Source organism: Salmo trutta, chromosome 7, assembly GCF_901001165.1.
Source record: "Salmo trutta chromosome 7, fSalTru1.1, whole genome shotgun sequence".
Lineage (NCBI taxonomy): Eukaryota > Metazoa > Chordata > Actinopteri > Salmoniformes > Salmonidae > Salmo > Salmo trutta.
Window position 1 is genome coordinate 410789 of NC_042963.1, and position 20591 is coordinate 431379.

Below are 20591 nucleotides of genomic sequence, written 5' to 3' on the forward strand. Positions count from 1 at the left end.
CATTACACTAGTCTAATCGTTCTGTTGTAATGTATATAGTTTCTACGGTACTGCTAATTGGTAAAGTTGGCTAGCTAACAGTGGTGTTATGGTGTTGACGCCGTTTTGAAAACTTCGCGAACGAACGAATACAGCTGGCTAGCTAACCTCGTTAGTTCCTCAGAGCTACACCTTTATCCTTGATACAAAGACAGCAGATACAACTATGTAGCTAGCTAACAATACACTAATCAAATCGTTCCAATCAAATCGTTCCAATGTAATGTAATGTGATGAAATGTAATATTACCCGCGGAGCGAGGTGCAGCACGACCACTCACTCCAGTATCCTTAACTAGCATTGAACAAGTTAATCCATTCTTCTCTACTGTTAATGAAAATGTCAAACATTATTTGAATATATTGGTAACTCGTTGTATAAAAGTGATAATGCCCTCAAAGCCAGTGTTTGGAGGATGTATTTTGGAGTGGACTGTGATTGAAGAAGTATGTTTTTTTTTGTTTTTTTTTAAATGACAAAAACAATCACAGTCCACTCCAAAATACATATATATCCTCCAAACACTGGCTTCAAGGGCATTATTACTTAAACTGAATCAGCCACCGGGCTTCTCCATGCATCGCGCCGACAGAGATAAACACACCTCTGGGAAGAGGAAGGGCGGGGGTGTATGCTTGATGATTAACGACTCATGGTGTAATCATAACAACATACAGGAACTCAAGTCCTTCCGCTCACCCGACCTAGAATTCCTTACAATCAAATGCCGGTCATTTTACCTACAAAGAATTCTCGTCAGTTATAGTCACAGCTGTGTACATTCCCCCTCAAGCAGACACCAAGACGGCCCCCAAGGAACTTCACTGGAGTCTATGTAAACTGGAAACTATATGTCCTGAGGCTGCATTTATTGTAGCTGGGGATTTTTACAAAGCAAATTTGAGAACAAGGCTACCTAAATTTCATCAGCATATTAATTGCACCACACGCAGGGGCAATACACTCAACCACTGCTACTCTAACTTCCACGATGCATACAAAGCCCTCCCTTCGGCAAATCCAACCACAATGCCATCTTGCTTCTACCGTCTTATAGGCAGAAACTAAAACAGGATGTACCAGTGACGAGAACCATTCAACACTGATCTGACCAATTGGAAGCCACGCTTCAAGATTGTTTTGATCACGCAGACTGGAATATGTCCCGGTTAACCTCAGAGAATAACATCACGCTGACTCGGCAAGTGAGTTTATAAAGAAGTGCATTGGAGATGTTGGGAATATGGCTGAATATAAACATTGCTCCCTTGGCAAGGCAATCAAACAAGCGAAATGCTGGTACAGGGACAAGGTGGAGTTGCAATTCAACGTCTCAGATACGAGACGTATGTGGCAGGGTCTACAGGAGATCACGGACTACAAAAAGAAAACCAGCCACGTCACGGACACCGAAGTCGCGCTTCCAGACAAACTAAACACCTTCATTGCCAGCTTTGAGGATAATACAGTGCCACCGTCGCGGCCTGCTAACAAGGACTGCACCCCCCCCCCTCTCTCCGTGGCCGAAGTGAGTACAACATTTAAATGTGTTAACCCTCGCAAGGCTGCTGGCCCAGATGGCAGCCGTAGCCACGTCCTCAGAGCATCTAGCTGGCTGGTGTGTTTACGGATTAATTCAATCGCTCCCTATCCCAGCCTGTTGTCCCCACATGCTTCAAGATGGCTACCATTGTTCCTGTACCCAAGAAGGCACATAACTATACTAAATGACTACCGCCCAGTAGCACTCACTTCTGTCACCATGAAGTGTTTTGAGTGATTAGTCAAGGATCATATCACCTCCCCCTTACTGGCCACCCTAGACCCACTTCAGTTTGCATACCGCCCCAACAGGTCCACAGACGCAAACGCCATCACACTGCACACTGCCCTATTCCATCTGGACAAGAGGAATACATACAGTATGTAAGAATGCTGTTCATTGACTACAGCTCAGCATTCAACACCATAGTACCATCCAAGCTCATCATCAAGCTGGAGGCCCTGGGTCTCAACCCCGCCCTGTGCAATTGGGTCCTTGACTTTCTGATTGGCCGCCCCCAGGTGGTCAAGGTAGGAAACAAAATCTCCACTTCGCTGACCCTCAACACTGGGGCTCCACAATGGTGCGTGCTTAGCCCCCTCCTGTACTCCCTGTTCACCGACGACTGCGTAGCCATGCATGCCTCCAACTCAATCATCAAGTTTGCAGACGACAGAGGTGAGGGCACTCGGAGTGTGGTGTCAGGAAAACAACGTCTCACTCAACGTTAACAAAACAAAGGAGATGATCGTGGACTTCAGGAAACAGCAGAGGGAGCATCCTCCTATCCACATTGGAGGGACAGCAGTGGAGAAGGTGGAAAGTTAAGTTCCTCAGCGTACACGTCACAGACAAACTGAAATGGTCCACCCACACAGACAGTGTGGTGAAGAAGGCACAACAGCACCTCTTCAACCTCAGGAGGCTGAAGAAATTTGGCTTGTCACCCAAAACCCTCACAAACTTTTACAGATGCACAATCGAGAGCATCCTGTCAGGCAATATCACAGCCTGGTACGGCAACTGCACCACCCTCAACCGCAAGGCTCTCCAGAGGGTAGTGCGGTCTGCACAACACATCACTGGGGGGAAACTACCTGCCCTCCATGACTACTACAGAACCCGATGTCAGAGAAAGACCAAAAAGATCAAGGACAACAACCATCCGAGCCACTGCCTGTTTACACCGCTACCATCCAGAAGGCGAGGTCAGTACAGGTGCATCAAAGCTGGGATCGAGACAGAAGCAGTTTTTCAATCTCAAGGCCATCAGATTGCTAAACAGCAATCACTAACACAGAGGCTGATGCCTACATTGAGACCCAATCACTGTACACTTTAATAAATGGATCACTAGTCACTTTAAACAATGCCACTTTAAAAATGTGTACATATCTTACATTACTCATATCACATGTATATACTCTATTTTATACCTTGCCTACGGTGCTCAGCCATCACTCATCCATATACTTATATGTACATATTCTCATTCACCCCTTCAGATTTGTGTGTATTAGGTACAGTTGAAGTCGGAAGTTCACATACACCTTAGCCAAATACATTTAAACTCAGTTTTTCCACAATTCCTGACATTAATCCTAGTAAAAATTCTCCGTCTTAGGTCAGTTAGGATCACCACATTTTAAGAATGTGAAATGTCAGAATAATAGTAGAGTGATTTATTTCAGCTTTTATTACTTTCATCACATTCCCAGTGGGTCAGAAGTTTACATACACTCAATTAGTATTTGGTAGCATTGCCTTTAAATTGTTGAACTTGGGGTCAAACATTTTGGGTAGCCTCCCACAAGCTTCCCACAGTAAGTTGGGTGAATTTTGACCCATTCCTCCTGACAGAGCTGATGGAACTGAGTGAGGTTTGTAGGCCTCTTTGCTCGCACAAGAATCTTCAGTTCTGCCCACACATTTTCTATAGGATTGAGGTCAGGGCTTTGTGATGGCCACTCCAATACCTTGACTTTGTTGTCCTTAAGCCATTTTGCCACAACTTTGGAAGTATGCTTGGGGTCAGTGAATATTTGGAAGACCCATTTGCGACCAAGCTTTAACTTCCTGACTGATGTCTTCAGATGTTGCTTCAATATATCCACATAATTTTCCTACATCATGAAGCCTTTTATTTTGTGAAGTGCACCAGTCCCTCCTGCAGCAAAGCACCCCCACAACATGATGATGCCACCCCCGTGTTTCACGGTTGGGATGGTGTTCTTCGCTTGCAAGCCTCCCCCTTTTTCCTCCAAATGACAGTCATTATGGCCAAACAGTTCTATTTTTGTTTCATCAGACCAGAGGACATTTCTCCAAAAAGTATGATCTTTGTCCCCATTTGCAGTTGCAAACCGTAGTCTGGCTTTTTTATGGTGCTTTTGGAGCACTGGCTTCTTCCTTGCTGAGCGGCCTTTCAGGTTATGTCGATATAGGACTCGTTTTACTGTGGATATAGATACTTTTGTACCTGTTTCCTCCAGCATCTTCACAAGGTCCTTTGCTGTTGTTCTGGGATTGATTTGCACTTTTCGCACCAAAGTACGTTCATCTCTAGGGAACAGAACGCGTCTCCTTCCCGAGCGGTATGATGGCTGCGTGGTCCCATGGTGTTTATACTTGCGTACTGTTGTTAATACAGATGAACGTGGTACCTTCAGGCGTTTGGAAATTGCTCCCAAGGATGAACTAGACTTGTGGAGGTCTACAATCTTTTTTCTGAGGTCTTGGCTGATTTCTTTCTATTGTCCCACGATGTCAAGCAAAGAGGCACTGACTTTGAAGGTAGGCCTTGAAATACATCAACAGGTACACCTCCAATTGACTCAAATGATGTCAATTAGCCTATCAGAAGCTTCTAAAGCCATGACATCATTTTCTGGAATATTCCAAGCTGTTTAAAGGCACAGTCAACTTAGTGTATGTAAACTTCTGACCCACTGGAATTGTGATCCAGTCAAATAATCTGTCTAAACAATTGTTGTAAAAATGACTTGTGTCATGCACAAAGTAGATGTCCTAACCGACTTACCATAACTATAGTAACATGAAATTTGTGTAGTGGTTGAAAAACGAGATTTAAAACCCCAACCTAAGTGTATGTAAACTTCCGACTTCAGCTGTAGTTGTTGGGGAATTGTTAGATACTACTGCACTGTCTGAACTAGAAGTACAAGCATTTCGCTACACTCGCATTAACATCTGCGAACCATCTGAATGTGACCAATAAAATGTGATTTGATTTTACTAACCGCCGTGCCAATCTGCATCACAAAAAAAAGTTTGGGATGCTGATTCGCTGCTTCTCTCCCACAACTCTGTTACTATGCCTAACAGGTGCGTGTGAGCAGTTCCCGGGAAAACACCTTGCTTGCCGGATCTGTCTCCAAGTTGTGGGAGAGAATCAGCATCCAAAACGTTTATTTGTGACGCAGATCGGCGCTGTGCTCAGTCAGATTCGGTCGGTTGTCAGAACTGGCATCGAAAATTACCGATGACAACTTCCTTACAATTAGAAGATGGCTGCGTCGTTGAGAAAACGTGTGTTTACCATTTAGCTACTAGCGGTTACCATTCTTTCATACCATTTTTATATTATTTTGATAATTGTATCACTGTCTTGGAAGTGAAGATTAGAATTCGCTGGGGAGACAATACTTTTGAAAGTACCGGAAAGAAAGTGGCCAGTTAGCTTGCCAGTGTGCTCCATTTGACGTTGGTTGACTGGCTAAAAAAAAGCAACAGTTGTCAGACGAAACTAGCTAAAGATTAGTAAATAATAAACAATGTCAGCCCTAACAATTTTCGTCCGGAGTCTGCCAGTAGATGCATGTAACGACCGCCTGGAGGAGATATTCTCTGAGATTGGACCTGTGAACCACTATTTTGTTGTCAAGGAAAAAGGTGAAACAGCTACTAGTTAGCTAGCCAATTTTATGACATTTGTCATCTTTGTAAAATTGTGCTGATCTCAACGTCATCCAGACCATGTCGTGCTTTGTAATAATATTAAAGAATATGTGTGAAAAGACAACTCTTACACATGGTCCCTACAGGTGAAGACAAATGTCGGGGGTTTGGGTATGTCACCTACTCCATGGAGGAGGATGCACAGCACGCTGTTAGAGAGGTGAAAGTCTATGATGGACAGAAGATCAACGTGTCGGTGGCCAAGAAGAAACTACCCAGGGGTGGATTTAGACATGGGCGGCATGGGGCGCCTGCACACAAAAAAATATATATTCCAAATGGTAACATTTGCGCGATCGATTTTCTATTGCTCATTTGCTCGTCACGTCAATGATATCATGTCACCGTGTGGGACTGTAGGTCAATTAACTTTGTCGGAGTGGGCACCCTGATTCTAGTTTGCGAGTTAGGCAGGCTACTGTCTGGGAAGATCTCCCACTCAGAAGTACAAGATGGGGAGGGGGCAGAGGTAGGTTGATCTCACGTTCTCCCCATTGGAAGCCCGAGGTAGGGGCGCGGGGGTAGGTTGTCCTCACGTTCTCCCCACTGGAAGCCCGAGGTAGGGGAGCGGGGGTAGGTTGTCCTCACGTTCTCCCCACTGGAAGCCCGAGGTAGGGGTACCAGGGGTTGATTGACCTCGGGTCTCCCCATTGGAAGCCCGAGGCAGGGGGGGCGGGGGTAGGTTGACCACAGGTCTCCCCACTGGAAGCCCGAGGCAGGGTGAGCGGGGGTAGGTTGACCTCAGGTCTCCCCACTGGAAGCCCGAGGCAGGGGGAGCGGGGGTAGGTTGACCTCAGGTCTCCCCACTGGAAGCCAGAGGTAGGGGAGGCGGGGGAATCTATCAAATACTGCATCTCTAACTTTGTACGGTACTAATGCAATTAGTTGTGCAATTTAGTTTGTGTTTCTTGTTTTGAAGTGCAATAATCTAATCAGGTTCTCTTTTTTATAAGTGTGTTATTCTTTGTGTGATATAGAATTTGTGCAATTGTTTTATTTGTGTATTTTTTGTTAGCAATAGGGTAATAGTGTAATTTATTTGTATTTATATACTACAATTTGTTTGTCTTTGTTTCTGCTTTTTGATATTTGAGTCTTTTTGTGTATATTTTTATATTTATATAGTTTTAAATGTTATGATTTTTTACATTTGTTTTCCAAATGTCTGAATAAAATTACAATTAGTGCAGAATTGTGTTTTTTTTTTTGGGGGGGGGGGGTTCGCCCAGGGAGCCATACAAGCTAGAACCACCACTGCCTGCACCTAACTATAACCTGCAAATATAGAAAATGCACAGCACAGTCAGAGATGGCCGAATTCGTTTTTGACGGGCCTTTTTAGATAGGCTTATGTTTTTGCTTATCGTTTCCAACATTTTAGGCTTAGTCAACTTGTCTATAATTAGATACATGCAGCTTCTCTTCTGTCATTACTTGTTGCCCTAGAAGACTAAATAAACCCCTGCTCACCAGAATGCCATAAATTGATGTAATCGATAGTTTTTCTCTTTCCTCTTTCATCTCTGCTTCTCTCCCGCAGCAAATACGTTTAGGGACCAGGGAGAAAATGCAATAAAAATAAGCTGTACAAGTTTTTCTATGCTAAATTTCCAAATGGCATCAGTGACCGGTTTTAAGGAAATTAGTAGCAGTTAAAACGACTCAACATGTTTTTGATTAGATTTCAGTTCGGCTCGGATGCATATTTTATGATGCTGATGAAGATGACGCCTTTTACAGATGGTCCCTAACCGCTCATTTATTCTCTCTGAAAGAAAGAGATCATATTTCTCCACTCCTGATCCAGAGTAAAAATGTTACATTTGGTGTATAATTTTACTGCAAGAAATGCTTAATTCTGAGGGAGTTAATATTATTATAGGCATTGTGAGAGGTTGAATTTGTACAGCGCTTCGCAATCATCGCACAATCATCCTCTTTTTACCACTTAATTGAATCTTTCCCAATCATTAGTATACTGTTCTGGCCCTCCTTTCTATTTATTTTCAACTCTCAATTTTGCAGCTTTTCTCTTATTGAATGAAATGCTGAACTTGTTGCCTCAGTGGATCATCGTTAACTTTTTCTGCCCAAGTTCCCCAAAGCGTTTCGCAATTGTTGTGTATTTGGTGCACGCTACAGTTAGGCCATGAAGTTTAGGCTTAGGCTACGTACCAACAGCAGATTAAAAAATAATGAAAGAAAAACCTAAATGTAAACCATAGATATGAATTTCACAAAAATTATACTAAGTGTACAAACCATTTGGAACACCTGCTCTTTCCATGACACAGATTTGACCAGGTGAAAGCTTTAGTCCCTTATTGATGTCACTTGTTAAATCCATTTCAATCACTGTAGATGAAAGGGAAGAGAAAGGTTCAAGAAGGATGTTTATGCCTTGAGACAATTGAGACCTATTGTATGTGTGCCATTCAGAAGGTGAATGGGCAAGATGGTAGTAGGTGCCAACAGCACTGGTTTGAGTGTGTCAAGAACTGCAACGCTGCAGAGTTTTTCACACTCAATAGTTTCCCGTGTGTATCAAGAATGGTCCACCACCCAAGGACATCCAGCCAACTTGACACAACTGTGGGAAGCATTGGAGTCAACATGGGCCAGCATCCCTGTGGAATGCTTTCGAAACCTTGTAGAGTTCATGTCTCAATGAATTGAGGCTGAGGGCAAAAGGGGGCGAAACTCAATATTAGGAAGGTGTTCCTATTGTCTTGTTCACTGTGTACATTTATGGATTTTTAATGCATTGTTTTCTCTTTATTCAACCCACCCGCCACCCACCCGCCTTTCAACCACACAATATTTCATTGCCTTAAACCTGCCCACCCCGCTGATATAACCGCGGGGATTGTGGGTTACGAGTCAACCCTTGCATAACTAACAGACACACAGACAAACAATCTTTCGCTTTGGCCTCCCCTTTGTGCGAGGATGCTTTGTCTGCAGTTAGTTGTTAATGTTTGTCTTGTGTTTTCACAGTGCTCTGAGGATGATCTGAAACAGACCTTTGCCAAGTTTGGGACAGTTCTGGAGGCTAACATCCCCCTTAAACCAGGTACAGACTTTAACTTGAGAGAATCACCACCCAACCACACTAAGCACGGTTGAGCCTTTGTGGATTTAGTTGCGCAAAGACAACTACAGAGTCAGTAACATGTTTTCTATCTGCTGTCTGACTATTCCTCATTTTGTTTACCTTCCCGTGTGTGTTTCATCAGATGGAAAGATGCGGGGCTTTGCGTTTGTCCAGTTTAAGAATGTCTTGGAGGCAGGAAAGGCCTTGAAAGCAATAAACCTAAAGGAAATGAAAGGTGAGACACCTTAACCTGGTGTGTGTGTGTGTGTGTGTGTGTGTGTGTGTGTGCGTGTGTGTGTGTTAGGAATTGAAAACCTGGTCAAGGTGTGGAGAACTGCTAGATGAAAAATATAAGGGGAACAACTTCTTTAATTAAATGTTGAATTAACAAAGACAGACATATGTGAAGACAGATATGTTCCTCTAAGAGGTTTGCAGCAAATCTCTCACCCTCCAGCGGGGAGGGCTGGTCTAAATACTCTGCCATATCTGTTTGTTGTTTCACACTTCCGTGCCCGGTGCCAAAACATTTGATCAAGGTGGAGACCTTGGTGTTGAATAGACTATACATTTGAAACATCTTAATCATTTAAGGACACCTATGGTTATGGCTCAGGGGCCAAGATACCATTTACTGAGACCTGCTTTACGGTGACCTCTGGCCTGAGAGAGGGTACCTAGAGGCCATATTCCAATAGGGAATAATCATGAGAAAATAGTATTCTTAACAGTGTGTGTGAGACCTTTTTCTGCCCTGTGAATATCTCTGATAAAGATGGGTCACATCTCAATAGTCTACTGTGGCTTCATCTGTGCAATCAAGTCGTTCTCTCCTCTGTTCTTTACAGGAAGGCAGGTAGCTGTTGATTGGGCTGTGGCTAAAGACAAGTTTGTCGCTACTCAGCCAGGAGCTAAGAAAGAGGAAAAGGTCACAGCAGAGAAACCGGCACCTGAAAGTGACTCTGAAGAGGAGGAGGAGGAGGAAGAAGTAGAAGAGAACAAGTATGAGCTTTTGCTGTCTTTTTAATCTCTATTTCTGCATGTCCTCAGTTTGAGATGAGCTGTAAAGATGTAGACCTTGACCTAGATGTAATTAAGCAATAAGGCATGAGAACCTAGGGATTATCGTGTGAATAACTGCCGACTAAGGGCTGTCTGAAGACCCAACACAGCCTGGGGGGTCAGGGGAAACAGCCCATAGGAGGCTGTTATTCCCTATCATTCCTGTTTTAGAAAATGGTTACCAACATATATTTTTAAAGATGAATGACATGTTTTCATAAATGAAAATGAGTACATTTGTTTAATTCCGTCCTTCCACCAGATGATATAGTCCGGGCAAAAGCCAGTTGTTACTTCTGAGATTCCGAAGTAGCTAGCCAAACAAGCTTTGTTTATTACAAACATTCTAAGCAAAAAAGGTTGCCATGCAGGCTAGCTTCTTCTTCTTTGCTAGCTAGCCAACTAAAGCTAACTCACGAGCAAATCAAGCAGCTGAAATGACAACAGACATTTGTTTTACGTTTGTTTCTGTTGCCAGTTCTTTTGATATATCCGTAAAAATGATCCTGATAAATGTATTCGTCTGGCTCAGAGATTGTCAGTCATGTTTATTCTCTCCTATGGTAGGGTGGAGATTGCCCAAAAAAAACTGTAACATTGTTGCACATGTCGGAAAAGCAAGCAGCAAGATTTAGTCAAACCCCAAATGTTGCAAACCAAATGCTTGCCTAGTAGAATGAGTTAATAATGTGTCAACTTTTTTCCAGGGGAGATTAAGTTTATAAATTGCCTGGCTGGGCTGTAGGACAGTAGATCTGCATTGATAATTCAAATTGAACTGTTAACAGCGAGTTAACCAATCAGGATCCAAACAACCCATTTTATGTCTAAGTTGATCTTCTTTGGCCAGTCTTTGGTTCTGAGGACTGGAGTATTTCCGCCAGGATATTGTTGAAGTGTTGTGTTTAATAGTTTTTCTTTCTACAGAGTCAGCTCTAAGTCAGCTCAGCATCCAGACACCCCGTCAGAGGACGAGGGTGTTGAGGAGAATGACGATGCAGAGTCTCAGGAGGCAGATGACGACAAAAGTGATCTTGGGTCTGATGAAGACAACGATGAAGATGATGACTGTGAGGATTCTGGTATGAAATAGTTGTCTTTCTCTTGATGAAATATCAATGTGTATGTTCCAGGCTGCCTTCTGTTTGAACCCCTCCAACGCCCTGGCTCTTGCTCTCTCTGGCTCTGGCTCTCTCTGGCTCTTGCTCTCGCTCTCTCTGGCTCTCGCTCTCTCTGGCTCTCGCTCTCTCTGGCTCTCGCTCTCTCTGGCTCTCGCTCTCTCTGGCTCTCGCTCTCTCTGGCTCTGGCTCTCTCTGGCTCTGGCTCTCGCTCGCTCTCTCTGGCTCTGGCTCTGGCTCTCTCTGGCTCTGGCTCTCTCTGGCTCTGGCTCTCTCTGGCTCTGGCTCTCTCTGGCTCTCTCTGGCTCTCTCTGGCTCTCTCTGGCTCTCTCTGGCTCTCGCTCTCGCTTTCTCTGGCTCTGGCTCTCGCTCTCTCTGGCTCTCGCTCTCTCTGGCTCTCGTTCTCTCTGGCTCTCGTTCTCTCTGGCTCTGGCTCTCTCTGGCTCTCTCTGGCTCTGGCTCTCTCTGGCTCTGGCTCTCTCTGGCTCTGGCTCTCTCTGGCTCTGGCTCTCTCTGGCTCTGGCTCTCTCTGGCTCTCTCTGGCTCTCGCTCTCTCTGGCTCTCTCTCGCTCTCTCTGGCTCTCTCTCGCTCTCTCTGGCTCTCTCTGGCTCTCTCTGGCTCTCTCTGGCTCTCTCTGGCTCTCTCTGGCTCTCTCTGGCTCTCTCTGGCTCTCGCTCTCTCTGGCTCTCGCTCTCTCTGGCTCTCGCTCTCTCTGGCTCTCGCTCTCTCTGGCTCTCGCTCTCGCTCTCTCTGGCTCTCGCTCTCGCTCTCTCTGGCTCTCGCTCTCGCTCTCTCTGGCTCTCGCTCTCGCTCTCTCTGGCTCTCGCTCTCGCTCTCTCTGGCTCTCGCTCTCGCTCTCTCTGGCTCTCGCTCTCGCTCTCTCTGGCTCTCTCTCTGGCTCTCGCTCTCTCTGGCTCTCTCTCTGGCTCTCGCTCTCGCTCTCTCTGGCTCTCTCTCTGGCTCTCGCTCTCGCTCTCTCTGGCTCTCTCTGGCTCTCTCTGGCTCTCTCTGGCTCTCTCTGGCTCTCTCTGGCTCTCATTCTCTCTGGCTCTCTCTGGCTCTCATTCTCTCTGGCTCTCATTCTCTCTGGCTCTCTCTGGCTCTCATTCTCTCTGGCTCTCTCTGGCTCTCTCTGGCTCTCTCTGGCTCTCTCTGGCTCTCTCTGGCTCTCTCTGGCTCTCGCTCTCTCTGGCTCTCGCTCTCTCTGGCTCTCGCTCTCTCTGGCTCTCGCTCTCGCTCTCTCTGGCTCTCGCTCTCGCTCTCTCTGGCTCTCGCTCTCGCTCTCTCTGGCTCTCGCTCTCTCTGGCTCTCGCTCTCGCTCTCTCTGGCTCTCTCTGGCTCTCTCTGGCTCTCTCTCGCTCTCTCTGGCTCTGGCTCTCTCTGGCTCTCGCTCTCTCTGGCTCTGGCTCTCGCTCTCGCTCTCTCTGGCTCTGGCTCTCGCTCTCGCTCTCTCTGGCTCTCGCTCTCGCTCTCTCTGGCTCTCTGGCTCTCGCTCTCTCTGGCTCTCGCTCTCTCTGGCTCTCGCTCTCTCTGGCTCTCTCTCTCGCTCTCGCTGGCTCTCGCTGGCTCTCGCTGGCTCTCGCTGGCTCTCGCTGGCTCTCTCTGGCTCTCGCTTGCTCTCGCTCTCTCTGGCTCTCGCTCTCTCTGGCTCTCGCTCTCTCTGGCTCTCGCTCTCTCTGGCTCTCGCTCTCTCTGGCTCTCTCTCACTCTCGCTCTCTCTGGCTATCTCTGGCTCTCGCTGGCTCTCGCTGGCTCTCGCTCTGTCTGGCTCTCTCTGGCTCTGGCTCTCTCTGGCGCTGGCTCTCTCTGGTGCTGCCTCTCGCTGGCTCTCGCTCTCTCTGTCGATCATGCAGCCAACAGAAAGCCCCTCCCATCAGATGTCAATGAGGGCAAAACCATCTTTATCAGGAACCTGTCATTTGATACGAAGGAGGAGGGCTTGGAGGAGGTGTTACTGCAGTATGGAGAACTGAAGTACATCAAGATCTGCCTACACCCAGACACTGAACACTCTAAAGGTATAGTCCTGGCTCCAACACAACATCATTCTCTCTCTAGCTCTGTCCCCTGCCCAAACTTAAACAATGCCAGGAAGTGATGCCAGTCAGATAGTAGATGTCTACATGTTAACATTGAATCATGACTGTGTTGGTTGGTAATGGTTGTTGACTGTGCTCTGTTGTCTGGTCAGGTATTGCCTTTGCTCAGTTCATGTCTAAAGAAGCAGCAGAGAAATGCATTGCTGCCGCGGAGGACGAGTCAGAGGTGAGACGGAATAGGATAAATTACTCATGTATTCTACAGGTACATCTCTTCTGATGAGCTCTGAGTTGCTGTAATGTATGCTTGGGGGTAACATGTTTGTCTGTCTTAGAGCGAGGGTATCCGTGTGGATGGTAGAAAGCTGAACATCGTAGCATCGGTAAGCAGAGAGGATGCCGTCAAACTGAAGGACAAGAAGGTCAAAACACATACAGGGACCAGGAACCTCTACCTGGCTAGAGAGGGATGTAAGTTACACCTCCTTTCTCCTCCCTTTTCCTCTCCTCTCCCCAACCCTCCATCTCATACCCCTTTCTCTCAGTGATACGGGCAGGAACTAAGGCAGCTGAGGGTGTTCCAGCAGCAGACATGACCAAGAGGACCAGAGTAAGTACTTCCTGTTTTTTAACCAATCAGAGCGTCATAGTGTTACAATCACAACACAGTGTGTTGGTAACTTGGGGCTTGTGTCCTCAGTGTGTTTTTTTTGAGGAAGGCTAACACTCTCCTTCTGTGTTAGTTTTAGGACCTGAAGCGGACCAAGCTTCGGGACATGAATGTGTTTGTGTCCAAGACCCGCTTGTGTATCCACAACCTGCCCAAGTCTGTAGACAGCAAACAACTAGGACAACTCTGTCTGAGCTCTGCAGGAGCTGGCAAGGGGGTCCTCATTACCGAGGTAAGACACTGCTAGCACATTTCCATAGCTGTTTCCATCCCAGTCAAATCTGTCAATAGGTCCTCATCTCTCTGGGTCAGTGGTTCCCAAACTTTTTATAGTCCTGTACCTTTTCAAACATTCAACCTCCAGCTGCGTACCCCCTCTAGCACCAGGGTCAGCTCACTCTCAAATGTTGTTTTTTGCCATCATTGTAAGCCTGCCACACACACACTATACGATACATTTATTAAACATAAGAATGAGTGAGTTTTTGTTACAACCCTGCTCGTGGGAAGTGACAAAGAGCTCTTATAAGACCATAATAATCAATAATTTTGCTCTTAACCATCTTACATATAACACCTTATTTGTTAATACAAAATGGAGAATAACTCACCACAGGTTAATGAGAAGGGTGTGCTTGAAAGGATGCACATAACTCTGCAATGTTGGGTTGTATTGGAGAGAGTCTCAGTCTTAAATCATTTTCCACATACAGTCTGTGCCTGTATTTAGTTTTCATGCTAGTGAGGGCCGAGAATCCAATTTCACATAGGTACGTGGTTGTAAAAGGGCATCAGTGTCTAAACAGCGAGATTTGCCAAGTGCAGCCCAATCCAGAAATCTGGCAGTGGCTTCTGATTTAAATTACATTTTCACAGAACCGCTTGTTGCAATTTCGATAAGGCTCTCTTCAGGGATGCAAACTAGTCACCTTTTGGCAAAATTCGCTGTTTTGAATCCAAAATAGGTGACCTATGTGATTCGTGTAGATCTGATGAGAAAAGTTTTGGAGGGATAGGGGGCTTTGGATCAGACTACTGGCTGTAAGCGAATGAGTGATGTGCGTTTGGAGCAATACTGGCTGTATCCAAGGCTCAGCCAATCGTAACAGCAGAATGCAGCACGTGACTAAAGAGAGAAGAGACAACCAAATTGCCAATTATAGCATCAGCGCATCCTCTGGAAAGACAGCAGAGAGTAGAAAGGCAGTTTTCCATTTACATCAGCTTGTCTCCTGAACGATAACGAAGAGGTAGGTGAGAAGCCTGACCACGGAGACGGGGGTGAGAAGGTGATGAAGCATACTTCATGTGCTGTAACCGAAAAACAACTGGCATTTGGAAGGTTTGAGGTGAGGGAGAAAGTGTGATGGAACAAGTATTGTTAGCATTTTAAGTAATGTTTTCTTGCTAGCAGGATCGAATTCTCCGTTAGCTAAGTTAACCAGAGAAACCTATAGAGGTGAAAGGAACACCACACACTTTTCCTCTTTCTCACTTTTTCAGTACAGTGGATAAAAATAGGGTATGTCAGGTCTGCCTGAAAGAGATCAATTATGCCAACAAAAGGGTCTCATGCTCTGCTGCTGGCACATTGGACATTTTCTGACTGTTGACATCTGTTCTACAATGTAGTAACCTCCAGTGTAGCCCAAAGGTATTGCTTTTGTTGAACTTGACAGTACCACGTGTGTGAGTGAGGGGGGATTATTACCTTTTTTAACTTGGTGAATGTTATTTTTGCACACATGTAGCCTTGTGCACTTGATCGATGTCTACTATAGTGGCCTCTATAATAGAGCAAAAATAGAATGCCTGTTTGTTTCATTCTATTTCTACTTTAGATGTTTTTTCCCCCAAGTGCAATATTTAGATGTGTGTGTGGTCACAAGCATTCTATTATAAACGCTGTCATGGCTAACTGCAATATTAGTGTATTGTTTTTTTCTCAAGACTTGCGTGTCATTTGCAGTAAAGTCTAGGCAACAATTATATATTTTTTGCTGTGAGTTAGGTTCACATTAACCACTTTTTATTTTACACCCACAGACTGAGCATGTAGATCATATTCTTTGTTGTTTAATTAGTTAAAACTTGCATTTCCCCCTAGCAGGGATTTTTAGAATTGTTCAGTGCAACAAAAAAGTGTCACCTTTTTGGGCCCTCACCAGTTTGCATCCCTGTCTCTTGTTCAGATATTGGTAAGTGGACTGGAGGCAGGGCATGAAAGGGATAACGAATCCAGTTGTTTGTGTCATCTGTTTCAGGAAAGTACCTGTGTAATTTCGCACCCAATTCACTCAGGTGCTTCGCTATATTACATTTGACATTGTCCGTAAGCTTGAGTTGATTTGCACACACAAAAATCATACAATGATGGAAAGACCTGTGCTGTCCTTGTTAATGCAGACAGGGAAGTGTATCAACTTCTTAATTATAGCCTCAATTTTGTCCCGCACATTGAATATAGTTGCGGAGAGTCCCTGTAATCCTAGATTCAGATCATTCAGGAGAGAAAAAACATCACCCAGATAGGCCAGTCGTGTGAGAAACTCGTCATAGTGCAAGTGGTCAGACAAGTGACAATTATGGTTAGTAAAGAGAACTTTAAGCTCGTCTCTCAATTGAAAAAAACCGTGTCAATACTTTGCCCCTTGATAACCAGTGTACTTCTGTATGTTGTAAAAGCGTTACATGGTCACTGCCCATGTCATTGCATAGTGCAGAAAATACATGAGAGTTCAGGGGCCTTGCTTTAACAAAGTTACCATTTTAACTGTAGTGTCCAAAACATCTTTCAAGCTGTCAGGCATTCCCTTGGCAGCAAGAGCCTCTCGGTGGATGCTGCAGTGTACCCAAGTGGCGTCGGAAGCAACTGCTTGCACGCATGTTAACACTCTACTTATGTCTCATGGCTTTTGCGCCATCAGTACAGATACCAACATGAGCAGCAGCAACGTTTGGCTACATACGGACCATTAGTGGAATTCCCACGAGAGGGTAACGGTTAATGTGATTGGATGTTAATTATTTGACTAGCCTACCTGTATTTGACATTGTGTTGTTATTTCACTGAACACTAGATGGTTTAATTTTATTTTTGGCAGTGAAACGAGGCTACTCAGGCGAGGGGAAAAAAACCTCACCCAAATGTATAGCCCCGTTGGAAAATATATATTGACTGTTTGAAAATGTGAAGAAAAAAACATGTAAAGAAATAATATTTTTACCCCAAAAAATAAAACCCAGTTTTGGAATACCTGCTCTGGGTGAACTATTAGTGACCACCAGGTAGCACTACAGTGCCTTCAGAAAGTATTCACACCCCCTTGACTTTTTGTTCTAATGGTTTCTTCTTCCTCCTCTTCTTCAAAGTCACTTTCAGGTGCCACATTTTTTTGTTTTACAGCCTGAGTTCAAAATGTATTAAATTGACCCACCCATAATGTCAATGTAATTATGTTTTTAGAAATGTTTTAATTAAAAATACAAATTAAATGTTTTAATTAAAAATTAAAAGCTGAAAAGTCTTGTCAATAAGTATTCAACCCCTTTGTTATGGCAAGCCTAAATAAGTTCGGGAGTAAACATGTGCTTAACAAGTCACATAATAAGTTGCATGGCCTCACTGTGTGCAATAAGTGTTTTAACATGATTTTTAATGAATACCTCATCTCTGTATCCCACATATAAAATGATCTGTAAGCTCCCTCAGCCGAGCAGTGAAGTCCTTCCTACCTCAGTTGCTGGAGAAGAAGAAAACCGCTCAGGGATTTCACTGAGGCCAATGGTGACTTTAAAACAGAGTTTAATGGCTGTGATAGGAGAAAACTGAGGATGTATCAACAACATTGTAGTTAGTCCACAATGCTAACCTAATTGACATAGTGAAAAGAAGGAACACTGTACAGAACAAAAATATTCCAAAACATGCAGCCTGTTTACAACAAGGCACTAAAGTAATACTGCATAGCAATAAACTTTTTGTCCTGAATACAAAGTGTTATGTTTGGGGGCAAATCCAATACAACACATTACTGAGTACCATTTTCCATATTTTCAAGCATAGTGGTGGCTGAATCATGTTATGGGTATGATTTGCAATCGTTAAGGACTGGGGAGTTTTTTAGGATAAAAAAGAAACGGAATGGAGCTAAGCACAGGCAAAATCCTAGAGGAACACCTGGTTCAATCTGCTTTCCACTAGACACTGGCAGATTAATTCACCTTTCAACAGGACAAAAACCTAAAACACAAGGCCAAATCTACACTGGACTTGTTTACCAAAAAGACAGGGAATGTTCCTGAGTGGCTGAGTTACAGTTTTGACTTAAATCCGCTTAAAAATCTATGGCTATCTAGCAATGCTCAACAACCAATTTGACAGAATTTTGAAAAGAATAATGGGCAAATATTGCACAATCCAGGTGTGGAAAGCTCTTAAAGACTTACCCAGAAAGAATCGCTGCCAAAGGTGATTCTAACATGTACTGACTCAGTGGGTTGAATACTTACTTAATTACTGGGTTTTTCTGGGGTTTTTTCATACAAATGTTATAATTTTTCTTCCTCTTTGACATTTTAGAATTTTGTGTAGATTGTTGATGGAAAAAATGACATTAAATGCATTTTAATCCCACTTTGTAACAACAAAATGTGGAAAAAGTAAAGGGGTGTGAATACTTTCTGAAGGCACTGTTTTGTCCTATAAAGCTGCCCTTTCCATGTTGAATGGCCTTTTATTTGTCTCTTTACAACCTCTTTCCGCAATTGTCTCTTTGTTTATCGTTTGCTTCTCACCCCCTTTCTTTTCCTCACCATCTCTATCTGTATGCCCCCTCTCTCTCTCTCTCTCTCGCTGTCTTTCTCTCTCAAGTGCAGGGTGATGTATGATAAGAAGCCAGAGCGGGGTCAGGTGTTAGGCCGGTCGCTAGGTTACGGCTTTGTTCAGTTCCAAGATCATGAACACGCTCTGAAGACACTACGACACCTCAACAATAACCCTGATATCTACGGAAACACCAAGGTGTGTTTGTGTGGTGCTGTGTCTTTGTTGATCTATCTGTGTGTGTATGCATGTCCTTGACCTTGTACTCGACAGAATGCAGCTGTGTTTGAGGATGAATGCCAGGTTATGTTTCAGGATGTTGTCTTTGGCTCTCAGTAGCTGATGTCAGTAATTGCATTCATTTTATCTCTGAACAATATTGCGTCTCGACTCAAACATCCTAGTCATCAATAGTTATTGTCCCTGAGGAATATAAAGAGAATGTCAAATTGCACGTACACACATTTGGTTTGGCAACCTACAGCATCTGATCAATAATGACGGTCTTGCTAAATGATGAGAATGTGTTATTGAGAAGACTATTCACAGGTTTTTTTTTTTCCTTGAGTGATTTACATTGTCTGTCTACAGAGACCCATTGTTGAGTTCTCTCTTGAAGATGGGAGGAAGCTGAAGATGAAAGAAATGCGACAACAACAAGTCAAGGTTTGTCTTCTCTGCCGTTTATGTTGGTGTGTGATGATGGTTAAGATTAAGAGTAACACATTTTCCAGTCTCCATGGTTCCAGGAGCGTTTTAAGGGGCGTGGCCCTATGGGAAGAGGGAAGATGCAGCCGCAGTCAGGAGGCAGGCTTGGACCTCAGAAGGGTGTGTCTAAACCCCATAGTAACATGGTAACAAAGGAGGGGTCAGCGAAGACCCAGACACAGTCGGCACCATCCGGTCAGGGCAGAAAGGATGGAGGTATGACGCTCTACACTTCTGCCCTAACCCTGAATATAACACACACACAGCTCATCAATTCTGGTGGAACTGCAAATGTTTGTCATTTTTAACATTTCCCTCATTTTCTGTGTTCTTTTTGCTTTTTGGTTGTCGCTGATATTTCCTTCCATTCCTTTCTCTCTCGTCTAGTACCTCCCGCCCAGCCACAGGCCAAGGCTCAGACTCAGCAACAGGCCCAGAAGCAGGGCCGGCAGTACTCAGGCTTCCAGACCACCTCAGTTCTAGAACACATAGAACTGGAGGATGGAAAGAAACGAAGGAAGGTTCTATCTCAGCCCTCTCACTATGGCCCAAAGATAAGGTAATACACACACACACACACACACACACACACACACACACACACACACACACACACTGTACCTATCACATTGTAACCCATACTACATGGTATAATTTTGGTCCTGCAGGGCACGTGATAAGGGAAAGCCTGCTCAGCCTAAGAAGCCCAGGATCGGTTCCAGCAGGAGAGAGAGACAGGGAGCAACGTCACTGGAGAAACCTACACAGGTATGCACACAAATACACACAAACATTACCCATGTCTGCATGTCTTGGCCCCAACATCATGTAATACATTCGACTGTCTTCATTGGTTTTCCAGAGGACTAAAGGGGCCAAGAGGCGGTTTAGGAGCCGAGAGGATGACCGCTTTGACAATCTGGTTGAACAATACAAGAGGAAACTGATGGGCGGCAACAAGACTGCAACCATCAAGAAGAACAAGTGGTTCAACAGTTAAAACCTCTTGGCATTCCCCTAGGATAGGGGGCGCCACAGCGCATTTTGAAAAGAATTTGTGCCCATTTTAAACGGCCTACTACTCAAACTCAGAAGCTAGGATATGCATATAATTAATACTTGTGGATAGAAAACACCCTAACGTTTCTAAAACTGTTTGAATGGTGTCTGTAAGTATAACAGAACTCATATGGCAGTCAAAACCCCGAGAACATTTGTTGTGGACCTGGGATGCCTGGAAGTGCTTTCTGATGAAGACAACCAAAGGTAAGGGATTATTGACAATAGTATACAAGAATAGATGTGATATGCGATTGTTCCAAGATGGCGCAGAGCTGTATTTATTAGGTAATTTTCTGAGTATCGCATCCCCTTTTATCGCAAAGTGTGATTACCCCGTAATGTTATTTTTAAATCTGGTATTACAGGGGCTTTCAAGAGATATTCATCTATAAATCTTAGAATGACAATATTACATTTTAAAAATGTTTTCGAATAGTAATTGAGTAAATTG

General features: G+C 44.3%; 1 pseudogene; it reads left to right on the plus strand.

The window, feature by feature from the left end:
- Positions 1-5634: 5634 nt before the first annotated feature.
- LOC115197759 (RNA-binding protein 28-like) lies at positions 5635-20144 on the plus strand (annotated as a pseudogene).
- Positions 20145-20591: the final 447 nt, after the last annotated feature.